The sequence below is a fragment of the Cibotium barometz genome, chromosome 18 (genome assembly GCF_041138505.1).
Source record: "Cibotium barometz isolate CiBa-2024 chromosome 18, ASM4113850v1, whole genome shotgun sequence".
NCBI lineage: Eukaryota > Viridiplantae > Streptophyta > Polypodiopsida > Cyatheales > Cibotiaceae > Cibotium > Cibotium barometz.
In genome coordinates, this window is record NC_141063.1 from 1,821,373 (window position 1) to 1,839,622 (window position 18,250).

The following is an 18,250-nucleotide window of genomic DNA, read 5'->3' on the forward strand; positions in this document are numbered from 1 at the left end:
TACCCTACTTAAAAAACGCGAGATGTACTCATCTTGCAAGTGGAGTATAATCTCTTTCATCTTCTTCCTCTTGAATCACTTCCAGCGTTACTGCCTTGGAAGTGGACGGCTGATTTGGGAACATCTCTCTTTGACTTCCCCTATTCTGAGGTGGAGGTCTTGCATTACTTTGGATTGAAACTGAGGGTTGGTTAGAGGGTCTACCTCTGAGATTTCCCTGATTTTGATGGAAAGGAACTTGATTACTCTAGAAGGAAGGAGCTGGAGTCTGGAATCTTGGTCCCTGACTTCCCTGCCCTGCAAACCTTGATCCAAAAGGAGTTGTGCAATCCATACTGCGATGTCCAAATCCTTGACAGTTATAGCATTTCACTTCTTTGTTCAAGGGTGGAACTTCTAAAGTTGAATTCCAGGGGATTGAGTTATGGGAAAAGGACCTTTCTTCCATCCTAGAACTTCCCATATCATGAGATTGACCTAGTTGTCTCTTAGGCGGTGGAGAGTGGAATCACCTTCCCGAGCTAGAAATCTTTTGAAAGATGATGGTGCTGGCTTTGGACCTTGACATCAAAGGCCTTGGCAAAATCCTTTACCATCCGCACTGCTTCGACCATGGAAACTAGCTTGGCATTCTTCACTAGGACATTTAAAGGTTCGTTCAGTCCCTGAATGAACCTGGCCATCAGCTGTTCTTCATCTAGCGATGGCGAGTACTTGAGGAGGAGAGCAAACGCTTGGTGATACACTTCAATAGTTCTGCTCCCTTGGGTTAATTCTAAGAATTCATTCATCTTGGTTTCCAAAAAGTCGGGAGGACAGAATCTCTTCCTTAGGTAAGTCTTGAGATCATTCAATGTCTAGGTGTTCTGATCTCTAGACGATTTGTCTCGCAATGGTTTCTCCATGCCACTCTAGCTGTTTCTACTATCTTTAGCCTTGCAGGAGCCATTTTACTCTTCTCATTGTACACGGTGACATCGAAGTATTCTTCCATTGCTTCGGTCCACTTCTCCACAGCCTCGCCCAAGTTTTCCCCTTCACCCTTGAAAGGTCCAGGCTGCGATCTATAAAGAGTTTTACGAACATTCGGGTCCCGAGCTCTTCCTCATCGAGTTGGGGATTAACATTCCTACCACGACGACCTCGATCCATGATCCTATTAATACGAAAATTCTTGTTAAGTCCCTTTTTTCCAAATTAACCAAGACGCTGAGTGAAAAGATCACTTTATTTATAATTCAAATTCGTCTTTAGATCCAACTCATTTTGGGGTTCTTTAGATTGGTTAGCCCCCCACAGAATCCTGGGATAAAGATCCCTTCTACAAGAAGAACATATAGAACTCATTATATCAGAGAATAATTCATTCATATTCTTAACACAATAATGGTCCATCAGACCAGAAATTCCATCTAAACATTCCTCACGGAAATTTCAATTATGCAAATTCTCAATTTATCATTCCTTAATTAGATCCGTTGGGTCAAAGGTCAAATAGCAACAATCTGTCAGCACAATCCACTAATCTCATAGTGATTTGCTAAAGTCATAATCGTCTTCTAGTTACTAACATCATCACTAGGATTCGTCCCATTCATCCTCATTGTGGCTTTGTTCAACTTATCTTCTTTCAACCAGAATTCAGAAATCATCATCTTTCAATCAGAATCCAAATCAATTCATCAATTCTCAACGAGAATTCAAAAATCATATCAACCAGCATTCGAATTCATCCTCTGGATAGCATTTTTGCTTATAACTTTAAGGTCTTAGATTTACTCGTATATATTATCAGTAAAGAGCTGCATATATACCCATGGTATATACGGGTAGTCACGGTCCTTGGAGCTATAAGGTAAATTCCATCATATCTAGGCCTCAAGCAAGTCAGGGATTCCATACAATTGCGGTACTTCCATCTGAAGATCCAATTTTCAATTTATGAATCTTCATTCTCGATATCAATTTGTATGAATTTCATCACACAATTACAATCTTTTACTGGTACTTCATTGATCCACTTTAGCCAATTTGCTCTGATACTAGCTGAAAGATCCCTGCCCCCTCCGCGCAACAAATTCTGGGGTGCTAGCAAGCGAAAGTAGCACTTCTTGCGCAGGGCAGAACCTCTCACTCGGGACCTCGTCCATGGATATCCTGACAAGAGACTAATCCCTCGGTTCTTCCAAAACCGAACCCGGAAAAACTTCCCTCGCCCACAGTAGACATAGGCGATTTCTTCAGGATATTTTATTCTAATGTAGTCAAGGTCATCACTAACCAAACTGATCCGACCGAACCTGTAAGTCTCATGGTTAGATCAAGGAAGAGTCTTGCACTTGGATCATAGAGTCCAACGCTTTTTTCCTCATCAAGAGGCATAGTCGTTGATTCTTTTCCATAGAACAAGGGTTATCGAGGATTTACTTCAACTATCGTAACGTAACAGAATTGACTCTCGTTTTAGGAATCCATCAGTCCAGCCTAACCCCACCAATCCCAACCTCCCAACCACTGTAGTGGTAGGATCCATTTAGAAATTTGGTTATGTTTTACCCCATGTACCAGGGAAAAAATTTCCCAAGCTCCCTAGCCGGCGCTTCAAGATAGTCATACCACTTACACACCCAATATGAAATTGCCTTTTTCACAGATTCAAAACAATCTTTTAATGAAACCATAGTATCATTGATCACTCATAATCCTCCAAAATATCTAGCTTGAATTCTAATTTCTAATCATTCCTTCATCGGTGTACCTATGGCATCATCGGCAACCATAACGCTCACCATCTATTCACTTAGCGGCATTCTCAATAGTTCCTAGCTCATAGTACCCGGTAATATGATCACATAAGAAAATCCAGATGGAGATCAGCAAGATCAACCAATAGATCCATATAAAAGAGCCATGGACTCATCCGTTGAGGACCAGCAAGGACAATCAACTAGATCCATGCCCGAGTTCAAAAAACAACTCTAACACCTCGTTCTTTTTTTCTTCCCCGATATATGCGTGGGTATCTTTGGTGACCCAGAGCCTGAGCACCGTATGGTTAGCACCCTCTAGGCTCCTTCGCAGGTCACCTAGTGCTTGACTCATAGGCCGCTTCCTTGGTCCCTCATCCACCGTACCAGAAGCTCACCATTTAAATCGGACCGAGGCTGGTCAAGACCTCGGCCGGACCTTGCTACGCGAGACGTCCTCCATTGACTCTCCATCAACTGTTGCAACTTTATCACTTAGGTCTCCACGACCTCATTCACAAGATGGTCAAAATGCTTCCCCAGCATTCTTGACATAAAACAGTCATTTAAAAGCAGGTTTCATAAATACAATTTCTAACGAACTCTCATCTTTCCACATTGTTCCACATCATTTCTCGTTATTCCACATTCTTCTACATCAATTCACATTGCTTATTCCACATCTAGTCATATGTATTCCCATCGTCCTTCATCCATTCTCATCCAATCACATCATATTACATCTCATCACATCTATCCACATCTATCCTCATCACATCACATCACAACATATTCACATTGCATATCATCCATTCATATCACATGACATCCATCTACATTCATTCAGATCCACATCACATCCACATATCATCACATCACGTTCATATCTATTTACATTACTTCACATCCGTTCACATCTACCTAAGTCCATATCACATCACATCTCATCTATCACATCATATCTCATCCATTTATATCTAATCACATCCATTCACATCCATCACATCCATTCACATCCCACATTCATTCACATGCATATCTATCACATCACATCTCATTCTCATCCATTTACATCACATCATATCCTTTCACATATCATCACATCTCATTCTCATCCATTTACATCACATCACATCCTTTCACATATCGTTACATCTTATTCACATCTCATAACATCCACATCCACATCCATTTACATCACATCACATCTCATCCACATCTCATCACATCCACATCCATATCCATTTACATCACATCCCATCACATCTCATCACATCCACATCCACATCCATTTACATCACATCCCATCACATCTCATCACATCCACATCCACATCCACATCCACATCCACATCCATTTACATCACATCACATCTCATCCACATCTCATCACATCCACATGCACATCCATTTACATGACATCACATCTCATCACATCCACTCACATCTTATCACACTGCATTCACATCTTATCACATCGCATTCACATCTTATTCACATTTAGTACCGTTTTCTACTTTCGATACCGATAGGACTTTTCTAAGTTTTTGCCAATTGTTTGGACTAGTTAAAGGTACTTTTTCTGGATGGATATTTTCATATTATTTCTCAAATTTCTTAAGTGAAATATATTCAATATTCTTCTTTTGAGTAAAAGATTCATGGGATTTACAAAAATCAATTCTACCCATATTTCCCAATAAAATTAATAATGCTAAAAATTTCACTTTTGATAAATACTCATAATTTGAATTATGCCAAAAATTTCTCTTTTACCATTTAATTACTTGGATCTCAAATATCATGGGAATTCCTCTTTTTGCATAAAAATAAATTTACCAAAAACTCCTCTTTTACCATTTAATCACTTGGATCTCAAATATCATGGGAATTCCTCTTTTTTGCATAAAAATAAATTTACCAAAAAATCATCTTTGACCATTTAATTACTTGGATCGCAAATATCATGGAAATTTCTCTTTTTGCATAAAAATAAATTTACCAAAAATTCCTCTTTTACCATTTAATTAGTTGGATCTCAATTATCATGGGAATTTCTCTTTTTGCATAAAAATAAATTTACCAAAAATTCCTCTTGTACCATTTAATTACTTGGATCTCAAATATCATGGGAATTTCTCTTTTTGTATAAAAATAAATTTACCAAAATTGACTCTTTTCTCATAATCAATTAATTATAAATAATTATAAAAAAAATTATTTCTCATGAATATGATAGAAATCATTCTTTTTGCATAGGATGTCCAATCTTAGAATATGGTAGAAAGTCCTTTTTTAGCATTATGCATAAAAATAAGATATGTATTATTTTCTAAAAATTTTACCATAGCTTCGCTTTGCTATTACTGATAATTCTCAATTTTTTTCTAAAGAATAAAAGCTTGTAATAAAAATATGATAGTAGTTCCTCTTTTATGCTTAAAGTCAAACTATGAATTTAAATCATAATTTTAACCATAATCATAAACTTAATTATGATTATCCCACTAGATTAAGCTCATTCCATTATTTCTCTTTTCTCGAATTGATAGGATAATCTATTTCTCATTTAGAATCAATCAAAGTAGTTTTTAACTACTTATAAATAATCTAAAAGAAATAACCATTATTTTGTTAACACAAAATCATAAAAATATCATTTTCTTAATCTCTTGCTTAACAAGCCTAGAGTTTAGCTTTGAATTAAGAGACTATCATTGAGAAGCATCCTTTTTCAAGGGATTTAGCTATAAAGATGGCTATTCTTTGAGAGAGAGAGAGATTTACTTAAAGAAAGCATTACAAATAAGCATAAAGATTAACTTTCTCTTAATTAAGCATTAAGACTTTAAGGGAAAGCTTGATTTGAATTAAAAAAATTATTTGGAAAGCTTCTCAAGCTTGAGAGGGGTTGAGAAGAAGAAAGTCATTGAGATAAATTGAAAAAAAACCATAAAAATTGATTTTACCTCTAAGTTTGGCTTGATTCTCTATTAGCAGCAGTGAAGCCCCCGACCAATCAATTGGTCCACCGAGAGAAGAAGAGCAACTCCAAGAGTTGTTGTAGAGAGAGAGAACTCCAAGCCCCCAAGAGAGAGAAAAATTTAAAGGATAATAGAAAATATGATTATTTTAATATAATACTTGCATAGTATGGCTCCAATAGTATATTACAAATGACTGAGGGTCTATTTATAGGTGAGGGAAGCCACTAACCAAGTCCAACTGGGTTCTAGAATTTTCCAGGTTCAATTTGACTCAATTTGGACAAGATTTGGACCAGTTTGGCTCCCTTTTTGATTTGGTTTGATCGAGGAGAGATAAAAATATCACAATTTTTTTGAATTAAAAACCCTTCCACACATGTGAAAGAGGAGCCTACCTCAAGAGTCCCCCTTTCCTTACCGAGGTGTCAAAAATGCATCATTATTCCAAAATATCTCATTTTTTTAGTAATATCTCATAATTTTTAACTAATAAACCTTGTACTCAGTCAACTCTTCATCTTATGTGAGCATTTACTCATTTTTGGGTATTTTCTTTTATTCTTTGGATTTATCTCATCTGAACACTTGGATTAATCCAATTGGCCTATTGGAACCTTAATTGGACAATAATCCAAAATTTCTGAAAATGTAGACCCTTAGGCTAAGGTCCCTTATACTATTTTCAATTAATTCCTAATGCACATTAGAAAGTTCATTTTGAACTTCTATTTTAGGGGAAACAATTTTAGATATTAGGAGAATTTTTATATCCAAAGATATCTCAATTTTGGATTATCTCTCTCTAGATATTTTCTCTCTCTAGGCCAAAACTAGGTAAAACAAGATCTTTCTTTTATTTCATAGAGGGGAATAATTACAAGAACAGAAGGGGAGGTTCTTACACCTTTATACCTCAAAAGTTGGAGGGAGGAATCTTTCACATACAAGGTGGTGCAGTGTAATGGTGAAGTTGCATATCAATTGGCACTTCCATCAACCTCAAAGATTCATGATGTGTTCCATGTATCACATCTCAAAGCTTACCTTGGGCTGGAGGTATTTGTGCAAGATGAATTGCCTCTAGTGGATGAGGAGGGAATGATTGAGTATGTGCCGGAAGTGGTTTTGGGTACGAGAGAAAGAGTCCTTCGCAACAATCGTACATTAGTGGAGTACTTGGTCAAATGGTGAGGGCTACCTAAGGAAGAAGCTTCATAGCGACCCGCCTCTACATTGGAAGGATTTGAATGGTTGTTGGATGCATTTTGGAAGTCCAACGAGGGTCATGAACATTGAATTAACTTACTGGAAATTACTGTAAATTCATTGTAGACAACCCTATACCCTTATAAATTGGATGCAAAATGATTGGAAGCTACTCAAGGTTCTTATGCCATTATGGGGAAGAAGTTATGGCTTATTTTGAGGGCTTATTGAGTAGTTTACAACTATATACATGTGATTTTAATCTCCCATACATGGTGTGAGCATGAGCTTCAAGTTGACATGAGTCCATTGACATATACTCCATCCATGAGAATTGTAATTGTACATATCAATGGTTTCGAGGACCAAACCTTTTAGGTGGGGATGGTTTGTAACAAAGTGGAATGGTCTCATATGAATGATGGGCCCAAGGCCAATTGACCATGGCCATGGACAACACTTATGATAATGTGAAAGGGGGGTCATGTATATAGGCCACATACACCATATTTTTGATACCTTTTGATAATCATAAATACACAAGTCTCTTACTTTCTCTTCTTGCTCTAAACCTAGGCTAATCATCTTAATCTAGGCTAATCCAAGGCTAATTAGGCTAAATCTAGGTTAATCTAGTTGCCACTTTCTTTTAGAGATGTGCTGTGTTTTGTTTTACAGCCACAGGGTCTCCAGGAACATTATGTAGCAGAGGATGGTTGTGGCGTTCTTGTGGTTCCCTAGTTTGTGCTCTCCATTGACTCGGTCCCCAAAATGCCGGACCATGTATTCGTGCTTTGCCGGGGCGATCTCTGTAAGGCCTTCAAGGGAGAGCTTGAGGCGTTTGGCCACCAAGGCTTCTGTAAGCTTCTTCTCGAGCCCCGCAAGTTAATGGTTGTGCCCCGCGCCGTTGCCTAACAAGTTCAACTACAGGGTGCAATGGGATTATGTGCCATGGCATGTTAAGAAAATCAGCAGCTCCAACCACCCCTTCACCTCTACGCTATTTGTGAGGATGTTGTTAAAGGGCTCGAAGGTTACCATGGCTGTGAGAGGAGAAGAAGGCGCTGTGCCATAAGAGAGTGCAACAAGTGATGTAAGTAAGGCGATGGTTTGTGAAAAGCTTAGCGTAGTTGGAGGGTTGTATCTTAGAAAGCTCTATGCAATAAGATACTCTACATGCAAAAGATAGGCGCTAGTAAGAAAGTAACAGCATTACATGAAAAGTTAAAAATAGTTACCATGCCTTGTTTTGTGCATGATTGCCATGCAACAATTGAGTGATCATGAATTAAAGGGTATTAATTCATTTGACTTTCTAGGTAAATCTACGATGATTGTCCCTAGAAGCACGCCTATATTAATGTGATCAATTTCTAGGCAGTGGATTACTGGCACCGCCCCATAAATGAAAGGGTTAGGTGGCAGTCGTTCACCGGCTTTTGGAAGCACTCCCCTGTGAGCGTCTCGAGTAGGAATGTTCCATCATAGAACTTTTCCACAATCTAGAAGGGTCAACTACACCTTTAGTTTCCCCGAATGCAGACCCAACCGAGATTGGAATAGTAGGACCGGATCTTTTTCTTCGAATAGCCGAAACTGGGAATGGCGGTCCTAGCCACTTCTTTCTCTACTTTTGGATGACTGTGGTTATCTTCATCTAGTTGGCAGAAGCTAATCTAAGCGATGTGTAGGGATTCCTTGAGGACTTAGCTTTTTGGCTATGTGATCCAGAGGCTTGACACCCCAACTCCATGTTGCCATATATATAGGCAGTGATGTGTGTGAACACACTTAGGACCGTCGGGGCACTTTTTCCCTCTTTAGGAGGTTTTTTCCCCCGGCTTGTATATACGCCCATCACTCTAGGGCTAACTTATCTTTTGTACATTGACACAATCTAATACACTTTGTGTTGTGTGCATTCTTGCTTCTTCTTCTCCAAGCTTTGTGTGCTTTCCTGCAACCCTAATTCCAACAATTGGTATCAGAGCAGGCATCGGCTCCGAGGGCTACGCCGCTAGCACCCTCCGACTCACGTTCTCTGATTGAGGTGTTTTCGTCATTTTTTGCAGAAATTTCGACAGTGCAGTTTTCTGCAAAACAGGCATACGTATTCTATTGTGGACCGTGCTACATAGCACGAGTTGTTTTCTGTTCAATCTTTGCTTCATTACAGGCAGCTTTTGCATCAGTTTTCAGTCAATGGCCATGGCTGATAACAGTAATGATGTATTTCGCATGTTGTCTGCTGAAGACAAACGATGGAGACAGCAACTACCCACTTTGGGCATACATGATGCAGCATGTTTTGGTTGCAAAAGGAGTGTGGAACATTGTGCAGGGTACAGATGTACGTCCAGGTTCTGTGGATGTAGGATTTGTTGAGGATGTTGCAGGTTCTAGCAGCTCTACTGTTGCTGCTGTTTTACCCACTGCTGAACAAGCTCGTTGGGATGGTAAAGATGCGCAGGCTCATGCCTTGATTGCACTTTCTGTCAAACGTAACATCACCCCACATATTCGTTCAGCTAAAATAGCAAAACAGGCTTGGGATATTCTAGCTGGTTTGTATGCAGGTCGTAACGAGGCAAAAATCGCTTACCTGCGTAAAGAGCTAGAATTGAAGATTATGCAGGAAGATGATGACATGAATGTTTTTCTTGCTGAGATTAAAGATCTCAAAGAACAGTTAATTTCTGCAGGTGAGATTATTCCTGATCATTCTCTTGTGCAGACTATTCTTGATGCTTTACCTGAGACATATCAGACTTTTGCTTCCACGTGGAGACTTCTTAATGAGGACAGACCTGATGCTGTCAAGTATGGTACTTTAGTCAACAAGCTCTTGCAAGAAGCACAGTCCAGGCAAAACAGGGCCAGGCAGCGTGCAGTTGATCAAGCATTTATTGCTGCTCAGCAGCAGAGAAGAAGTGGTAAGGTAGCCCCTTCCACTGTTTCTTCTCTTATTAGTAGGTCTGCAACTTCTTCTCCTTCCACAAGTAGCAACAATAAGTCTGAGAAGGCTCTTGATAAAGGCAAGAAAAAGACCAGGTGCAACTATTGTAAGGCAAATGATCATGTCATTAAGAATTGCCCTAAGCTAAAGGCTAAAGAGGCAAAGAAGAAAGAGTCAAATGCAGCCACAATAGCGGATGCTTCTACAAATGCAGATTCTGCAAATGTTGTGCAGGATACAGAATGGGCGTTTAGCGTGTATTGCCAGTATGACCCATCTGTACATGATGCATATTTGGCAGTTTCTGTTGACTCTCATGTATGGTATTTTGACAGTGGTGCTACAAAGCACATTACCTCGCATCGTGATATGTTCACTTCTCTTGAGGCTGTCCCTAATGGGAATACTATCACATGTGCCAATAATGCTTCTTACCCAGTGAAGGGCATTGGTAAAATTATGCTTATTGCTGCAAATGGTAGCGCTTTCACACTTTCAGATGCTTTGTATGTGCCAGGGATAAAGAAGAATCTATTGTCTGTCTCTGCGCTTGCTAGACTTGGATTTGTAGTCAAATTTGTGGATGACAGATGTACTGTTTATGATTTGACTTCTGGTGATACGATTATTACATCTGGCACCTTGTTTTGTGGGCTGTATAGGCTCAATTCTTATGACAAGTGTGTGGAAGATTCAGCAAATGCAGTTTCTGATGAAAAGGCAGTTTCAGATGCAAAACTATGGCATGCTCGTTTTGGTCATCTGAACTTTGCTAGTTTGCTGCGTTTGCAGAAATTTGATATGGTTGCTTCATTGCCCCCTCTTGAGGCACCATTGAAACATGTTTGTGAAGGCTGTATTTTGGGCAAAATGCAGTTTCCGCTCCGCATTTGATAATCTCCGGCTGGCATAATAGATAGGCCAGAACCACTTCTTTTTGGCTTCCTACATCAGGACACTCCCTATTTCCACATCTGATGCATCATGAGACATGGAATGACAATTCCCAATTGGGTGCCTAGACTGTAGGAGCTTTGGTTAGCATCAACTTGAGTCACTTGAATGCAATGTCACATTCCTTTGTCCACTCCAGATTGGCATGCTTCAGCTCTGGTTTAGTGGTATTTTTATTTGTGCTATTTGTTGGTTCAGTGGGACTGCTACGTGTGCTAGATATCGGAGCATCCAGCTATGCCATCTGACTTGGCCCAATAACCTTCTCAGCTCCTTCACGTTGGTCGAGACTGGAGCTTTCCAAATTACCTCCACCTTGGCCGGGTCCACTACAATGCCTTCCTCAGATAGTATGTGGCCAAGGAGCATACCGCTTTGGATGGAAAATGCACATTTTGTAGGGTTTAGGCTCAGTCTCGAACCTTGGTATTTGACAAGCACAACTCCAGTTGCATCAGGTGTTGGCATGATTTCCCAAAGACATTGAAGTCATCGATGAACACCCGCATGAAGCTTGTCAAATACTCGGTAAAAATTTCCTGAACCATCTACTGAAATGTTGTTGAGTAATCTGTAGCCCAAAGGTCATCACATTGGATGCAAAGGCATCGCGTTCGGTGATGAAGGATGTCTTCTCTTGATCTTCCAGTGCCATTTGGACCTGATTGTAGCCACTCAAGCCATCCAAAAATGAATACATCTCATGGTCGGCTATTGCATCCCAGTAGGGAATCTGTGAGTGAACGGCAGAGGAAAAGGGTGCGAAATTGTAGTGGCATTAAGCTTTTTGTAATCCACACAGACCTTGAGCTTTTGATTCTTCTTGGTGGGGACGATTAATGATTGGAGACAGCCACGTTGCCCGATCGATCGGATAGATGAATCCGACATGCAACAGTTTGTCCAACCAGCTTTTCCTTGACCCATTTGCATAGTTTGGATTCATCCGGTATCTTTGTTGCCAGATACGGACTGCATCCTCCCTCACATTGATCTGATGCTGGTAGAATTGGGGGTCAATCCCTTTCATCTCAGTGTATCTCCATGCAAAAACATCCTTGAAGGATGTGAGCAATACTCAAATTTCTTCTCGGATTACAGTATCCAATTTAGCACTAATACAAACAAAATTTGGGTCGGCATCTGTACCGAGATTCAGTTTGATCAGCTCACCCATTTGGATTGCTTCAAGTCCCTTTCAAAGGCCTTCTATTGATGCAATGATTCAATACACTACCATCATCGGGTAAGTCTTCATAAAAATCTTGGGCCTCATCAGGAGATTCCCCTTTGCTCAGATCCTGCTGAACCCTGCCAACTCCCTTCTTGTGATTATAGGCTGGTTGGTATTTTTCCATGATACGGACCACATTAACCTTAAACAGGCTCATCAACCTCAAATTGGATGATCAACCTCAATCAACCTCAAACAGGCTGATCAAATTTACGTTTTGCTGGAGATATTCCTCTTCTTCATCCAAGTCCAGTCCTTCCAGCATGTTTAGTCCTTCGGCTATTTTTGGTCGTAAAGGGTTCTCCATTTTCCTACGACTTGACTTTAGCCTCTCCGGATGGTTATTCTATCCGCATCCCAGGTCCAGCTTGATCCATACTTGTTTGAGCCATGGTCTTCCCAGTAACATCAGGGAGGCACCTTTTACATCCTCCATGCAGAGCGCCACCACTGTAATCTAGAAGGTCAATCCAGAGACTTCCATATAGTGAGCCCGCATATTAATCCGAGCGGCTGGACTCGGTGGTGATCAGCCACCATTGTTATCATGAATGGGGCTTGATCCCAATTTCTTAATGTGATCCTTTGGGCATGTCGTATCAGACAAAATGTTGACTCCCGATCTACCATCCAGCAGTACTTCTTCTATGTCCACTCCAAACAGCTTGACTTGTATCATTGGGATGGCTTCATCATAGATTAGGGCTTCCTTCATTGGAGTCTCCATCTTCTCAATGTGCATGGCTTCTAGAGTTTGTGATGGTCTCGTCGTCTCCTCATGGGGCATCAGGTGGCGTACTAGCTACTCTTTGAAGTTCGGCACTAGTATGAGGAGCCATTCCACTGACATATGGATTGACTACTGCTTCAGATCTTCCCACAGATCATACGGCAATGTTTCTCCCTTTGCAAGTTTGATCCTCCTTCCTCGGTGCCTCTGCACCTTTCTGAGGGTTTTTCTTTGCCCGTGTTGAGGACACTTCTCCTCCCGGGTTTGTGGGTTGTTGTACTATATTAATCGGATGTTTGCTAACTTTTGCATCTTGCCGGACAGATCGGGCTGAGCTTTTTTGGCTCTTCTCTACCCAATCAGACACCTCCATGTGAACCTTGTGTTTCTCCTTCTAGGTGATCTCCTTTTGCTTCCCCTTCTGATCTGAGGTTGGGTATTTCCCCACCTCTAGAGTCTCGGGTTGCATGGGCCTGGTCACTACCATGGCTGATGATTCCACCACCTCTATGGTCGACTTGATTCCTTTGTGCTCTTCCAGAGCTTGGATTTCCATGGCATTCACTACTGGCGGGCCTGATGTTGAGGCTTGGGCTTCTTCCACCTTGGCTCTATGCTTCTTCTAGATCTCAGAGTTGGATTTTTGGTGACCTGGTGCATGGCAATAGAAGCACGTGAAAGCGGGCCATTGAGCACTTGTTGGGAGGGAAATTCCCGCGTGGGCGGAATGGTGGCCTTTGGTATGGATCCTACAGAGCCATTGGTGGGGTGGGTTAAATTGCTGCCATCATTGGGACTTGTACTGCAGGTTGTTGAGGCGCTCTCCTCCCATTGCATCTGCATGCATTGGTGCTGTGTGTGGCTGTCCTGCAAATGGCACATGAGGAGCTCATTTAAGCCACATTCTTTGGCTCCATGTCCGTGATTCTGACACCTTGAGCACCGAGTGCTTGATCGGATTTTGGGAGGGGACTTCGCTCTTTCATTTGTCAACTGAGCCACAGCTACCATCTCTTTGGCTGTTTTTCCTGCCTTCTTGCTCTTTGACCTGGTTTTGTGATCTTCCTCCTCCTCCTCCGATTCCCCACTTGAAGTTGAGTCATAAAAATCATCTTCCTCCTCCTCCAAAGAGTCGTAAGTGAACTTTTTTGACTTCCTCTTGCTTTTTGTCTTGCCTTTTCTCTTGACATACCCACCAACACTTGCTCTGCACGCGAAGAGTAGATTCAATCAGCTACTCCCAGAGTTAGAGTGGTGAGATTGGCACCAACAAACTTCCCTTTTCAACTACTTGCTTAACCCCTTCATGAAGTAGGAATTGAAGATTTCTTCCGATGGTCGATTCGCTACCTCTAGTCATTTGGCGAAGATGCTTCTGAAACTTGGCGGCATAGTCTTTGACCGTGAGGTTTTCTGGTTCATCCGGCATAGCTTATCAAGCACATGCACATTTGTTTTATCTTCTCAAAATCTTTGAAGAAAGGCATCTCTGATTGCATTGTACGTCAGGAATTGAGCATACTCATACTGAGCAACCTAGAGAGCCACACTTTTTTGTAAAGTTGGTACAAAACTTCCCTTCTTGAGGTTCCGATCCACAAGTTGGGGACGTTCACGCCATGCATTGTCAAAGAGAACGATGTGGGCTTCCCATCCTTCGAAGATTTCTCAAAGAATTTTGGATACTTCACCGGGGTTGCCCGTGAGATAGCTAATCACTGAAGCATGTTGTATCATAGAAGTCGGGGAGGGGGTGTGTGGTGTTGGTGCTATGAATAGTGGTTGTGGTTGCGGAGTTATCGATTCTTCTTCTTGGGATGATTTCGAGCTGGATCTAGCAAACTGAAGTTCCTGAGCTTCTAGCCACACCAAGTAGTGCAGTTCACGTGTGCGAAAATGAATGATTGACTTGAACACAATGAAAATCAAACAGCAAGTGAAACAGGCAGCAAGATGCATCATGGTTGCTAAAGTGTTGTCGGGTGATGCTACCCGCGATAACCTACTAAGTGTCTCTGGTTATGCGCGCAGCAATACACCAACTTGATACAAAAAACATACACAGAAAGACATGGAAAACAGTGTAATCAACTTACAAGAGAAAACATCGTAAATACTACTCGATTGAAAGCATAGACAACATAAACAACATGTGGAAGTTGTTTAACACCACTAGCTTCATGCAACGCCCGTGTACAGATTTTCATTACATCTTTATACTGCTAAATGCACAGTTTACGAGAAGTAGTACAAGAGATGGCCTCATGCTCTGAGCATGGTTGAGTTATATCCATAATGGCCAATTAACCGGCTGGTCCATTACTGTTACCTAGATTGAGCAACTACGACAATGTTAAATGCGCCGGACCAAGCCAAGACTCTGATGTTCCGGCTCACCGGCATTCCGGCTCCAACACAGCATATGTTAAAAAAGCAAGGGAGGGCAAGCTAATATCACAAGTAGACAAGTAGAATATTAAAAGAGATTACCTTCAGCATGTATTTACTCTAGTGCACAACTCTTGCATGCCACCATGTAATCCATGTCTCCAACATGGTCTCTTTCTTGTTTACATGTCCCTTTTTGAACCATGCACGAAGGTTCTTGAGTTTTATCTCTACTGCCTCTTTGGATGGTGCATCTTGCCATTTCTTGCACTTAAATTTGAATTCTTCTTGGTGGGAGGTATGCACTTCTTTGAGTCATTTTCAAGGCTTTGTTCCCAATGGAACAAACAAAATCTATGCACAATTCTAATGGCTTTCCAATTGGCTTGAGCTTCATCAGCCCCATGAAGCCTCTAAACTTTGCCTTTTGGTAGCCCTCTTTCACCAATGACCTTGTTAAGTAACTCCCAAAACAATGTCTAATCCTGTGTCCTCTACCTTAAAGTGTCCAATTGCAATGGTCTGCAACTATTGGACATAGAGGTTATACACATGGCATGCCATGGTTGACCAATTTTCAAAAAGTCAAAGCACACCCAAGAGCTACCAAGATCACCTCTTGGTCTCATCTTGTCCACTAGGTCAACTCCAGTCCCTGGCCCCTTGGTGGAAATCATGAAGACATGACATTGATCAAAAGAAGAGAAGGTAAATTGTCTCGAGAAAGCCATGCTCTAAAAGAAGTCATAAGTACATTTTCTCTTAAGTTGTAATATAGCATGAAGTCCTTGTGTAGAAGAACTTGTTTCTATTTCTGCCTCCCTCTTCCAATGCGCCAACCTAGACAAGAGACAAGGAAAGATTACATCATTTTTCTTCCTAAAGATAGCATGGGATTGATAAAAAACAATGTTTACCTTCTTGTGTCTAAGGTGGGTCTAATACTCTCCAATAGTGTTTGCAACTCCACATCAATCATCATAGCCTTTGGCTCATCTTTGATGACAAAGTCAAGGACAATTTGTTTTGCTAGTGTCTTTTGTAATGCCTTGGGTCTACCACCATCTCTTTTCATAATGTCATTCAACTTAGCTTTCACCTCTTTAATAACACCTCTAGAGCTCCCTTCCCCAATAGGATGCATATGATGCCCATTATGGATTACACATCTATTGACCTTTATCTCATCCTCACATGTTGGGTATCAAATAATCAATCTACATCGACATTCAGAGACATAGAGAGGTGGCAAACCTTAATGCAGACCAAATGGACAATTTCTTGCCAATCTCCCTTGCCAGTGCTTTTCATAAAACAGTTTGAGCCCGTTCAACAAAGGGGTAAAAATTGTTGGAGCATTGTAAATGGCCTCCACATCTTCTTATTCTTACAACACCTTCAAATCTAGATATATTACTTGTTACCTCATCTATCCACACATGACTATCATACTTACTTTCAATCCCTTCACCCCTGCTCCCATACAATTTAGGTGGAAGCTCAAACAATAGATTCCCATTATATCTAGAGGTAAGCGCATCCACTTGTTGGATTGTTGACCATATCAAATGCTTTTCGCTAGTGAACTCTTACATGGCAACTGTCTTAAAGGCACCACACTTAAGGAAGCCTCAATAGATTCCAGATTTATTATTGTTTGGGTGTTACTGCAGGTATCACTCTCACTCCCTTGACAATGAAGGTGTCTCCAGATTGAATATCTAAGTGAAACATACTGTTCTCTCCATGGTATACACTAGGCACTTCAAAAGACACATTATTGCAAGTGGGCATAGATAATTGGTAGAGGATCAAAGAACTTTTTGAAATACCAAAGGTAGAACATAATTTCTCCTTAGTAATAGTTGCAATTCCATTCATTATAACAAGATGCAAATTCTACGATCTTCATTAGTTAAGGTTGCTAATTCCATTACTCCCTTTTGTATGTGGAGAGACAAGGGTGTGAAGTGGGTGATGGTTTAAATGTAAAGAAGTTAATATGAAAATGGGTGGAGTGAATGATGGAATAATTTTTTAGTAGGAGTTAGATGACTATTTATATAGTTAAGTTGTAAATTAGCTAGCACATATTTTCATAATAAATAGTTAAGAGATATGTTTTTACATAACTTAAAATGATTACACTTTATTTAAGTAAAAAACACAAATGTTTGCTTTCAAAACGAGGATTGATTATATGTGAACAAGACGTGCACGAATTGATTATAAAGATTTTGAATCAAGATTCTTTAAGAGCATTGAGTTTAACACATTTTAGACAGCTGATATTTTGTATGTACCACTAACACATGCAAATAACTAATGAGTTTAATCGTACAAAATATTTAATGAGAATAAATTTCTCATGATTTGGCCACTTTTATAAATCGTTACCTACCATTGTTCAAATAACTCACACGTATACTTTCCCCTATTCTCACTTGCCCACCATAGTTAAAATAAAACTAAACAATTTCATATTCTTCCAGAATTTTAAATAAAACTAAACAATTTCATATTCTTCCAGAATTTTAAATCTACAAAGTAAAAAGTAGTTTATTATATTACCGAGATTCATACTTTTAAAATATTACTGCATGCCTTCAAAGAAGATGAGAAGTGAAGGGTTACACCTACCCTTCATTAACTATTCATTACAAACGTGAGGAGGAGTAGGAGCTACTACACACAGGTCTACATGGAGAGCATTCCAAAGGAACATCTCAATAAGGTAACCTCCCCCCCCCCTCTTCTAGCATTTCACTGGCAAAATAGAAATCACGAGACAGTTGAGGAGTGACCTTTGGGGAGTGCAAGTTAGGCATAGGAGCACACTGTAATGGGCAACAATGGCCTCAACGAGGCTGATGGCCAAGCCGTAGAACCAAGCCAGCGAAATACATTTTGGAGTAGCTATGCCTATGGGAGGATAGCTATACATATGGGATGAGGCCACTTAGGCAGCTCCGACCACCACAATCTTTTAACAACTCCAATCACAATCTTTCCAAAGATTTGGCTACGATGAGAGCTAGAGTAAGGAGCA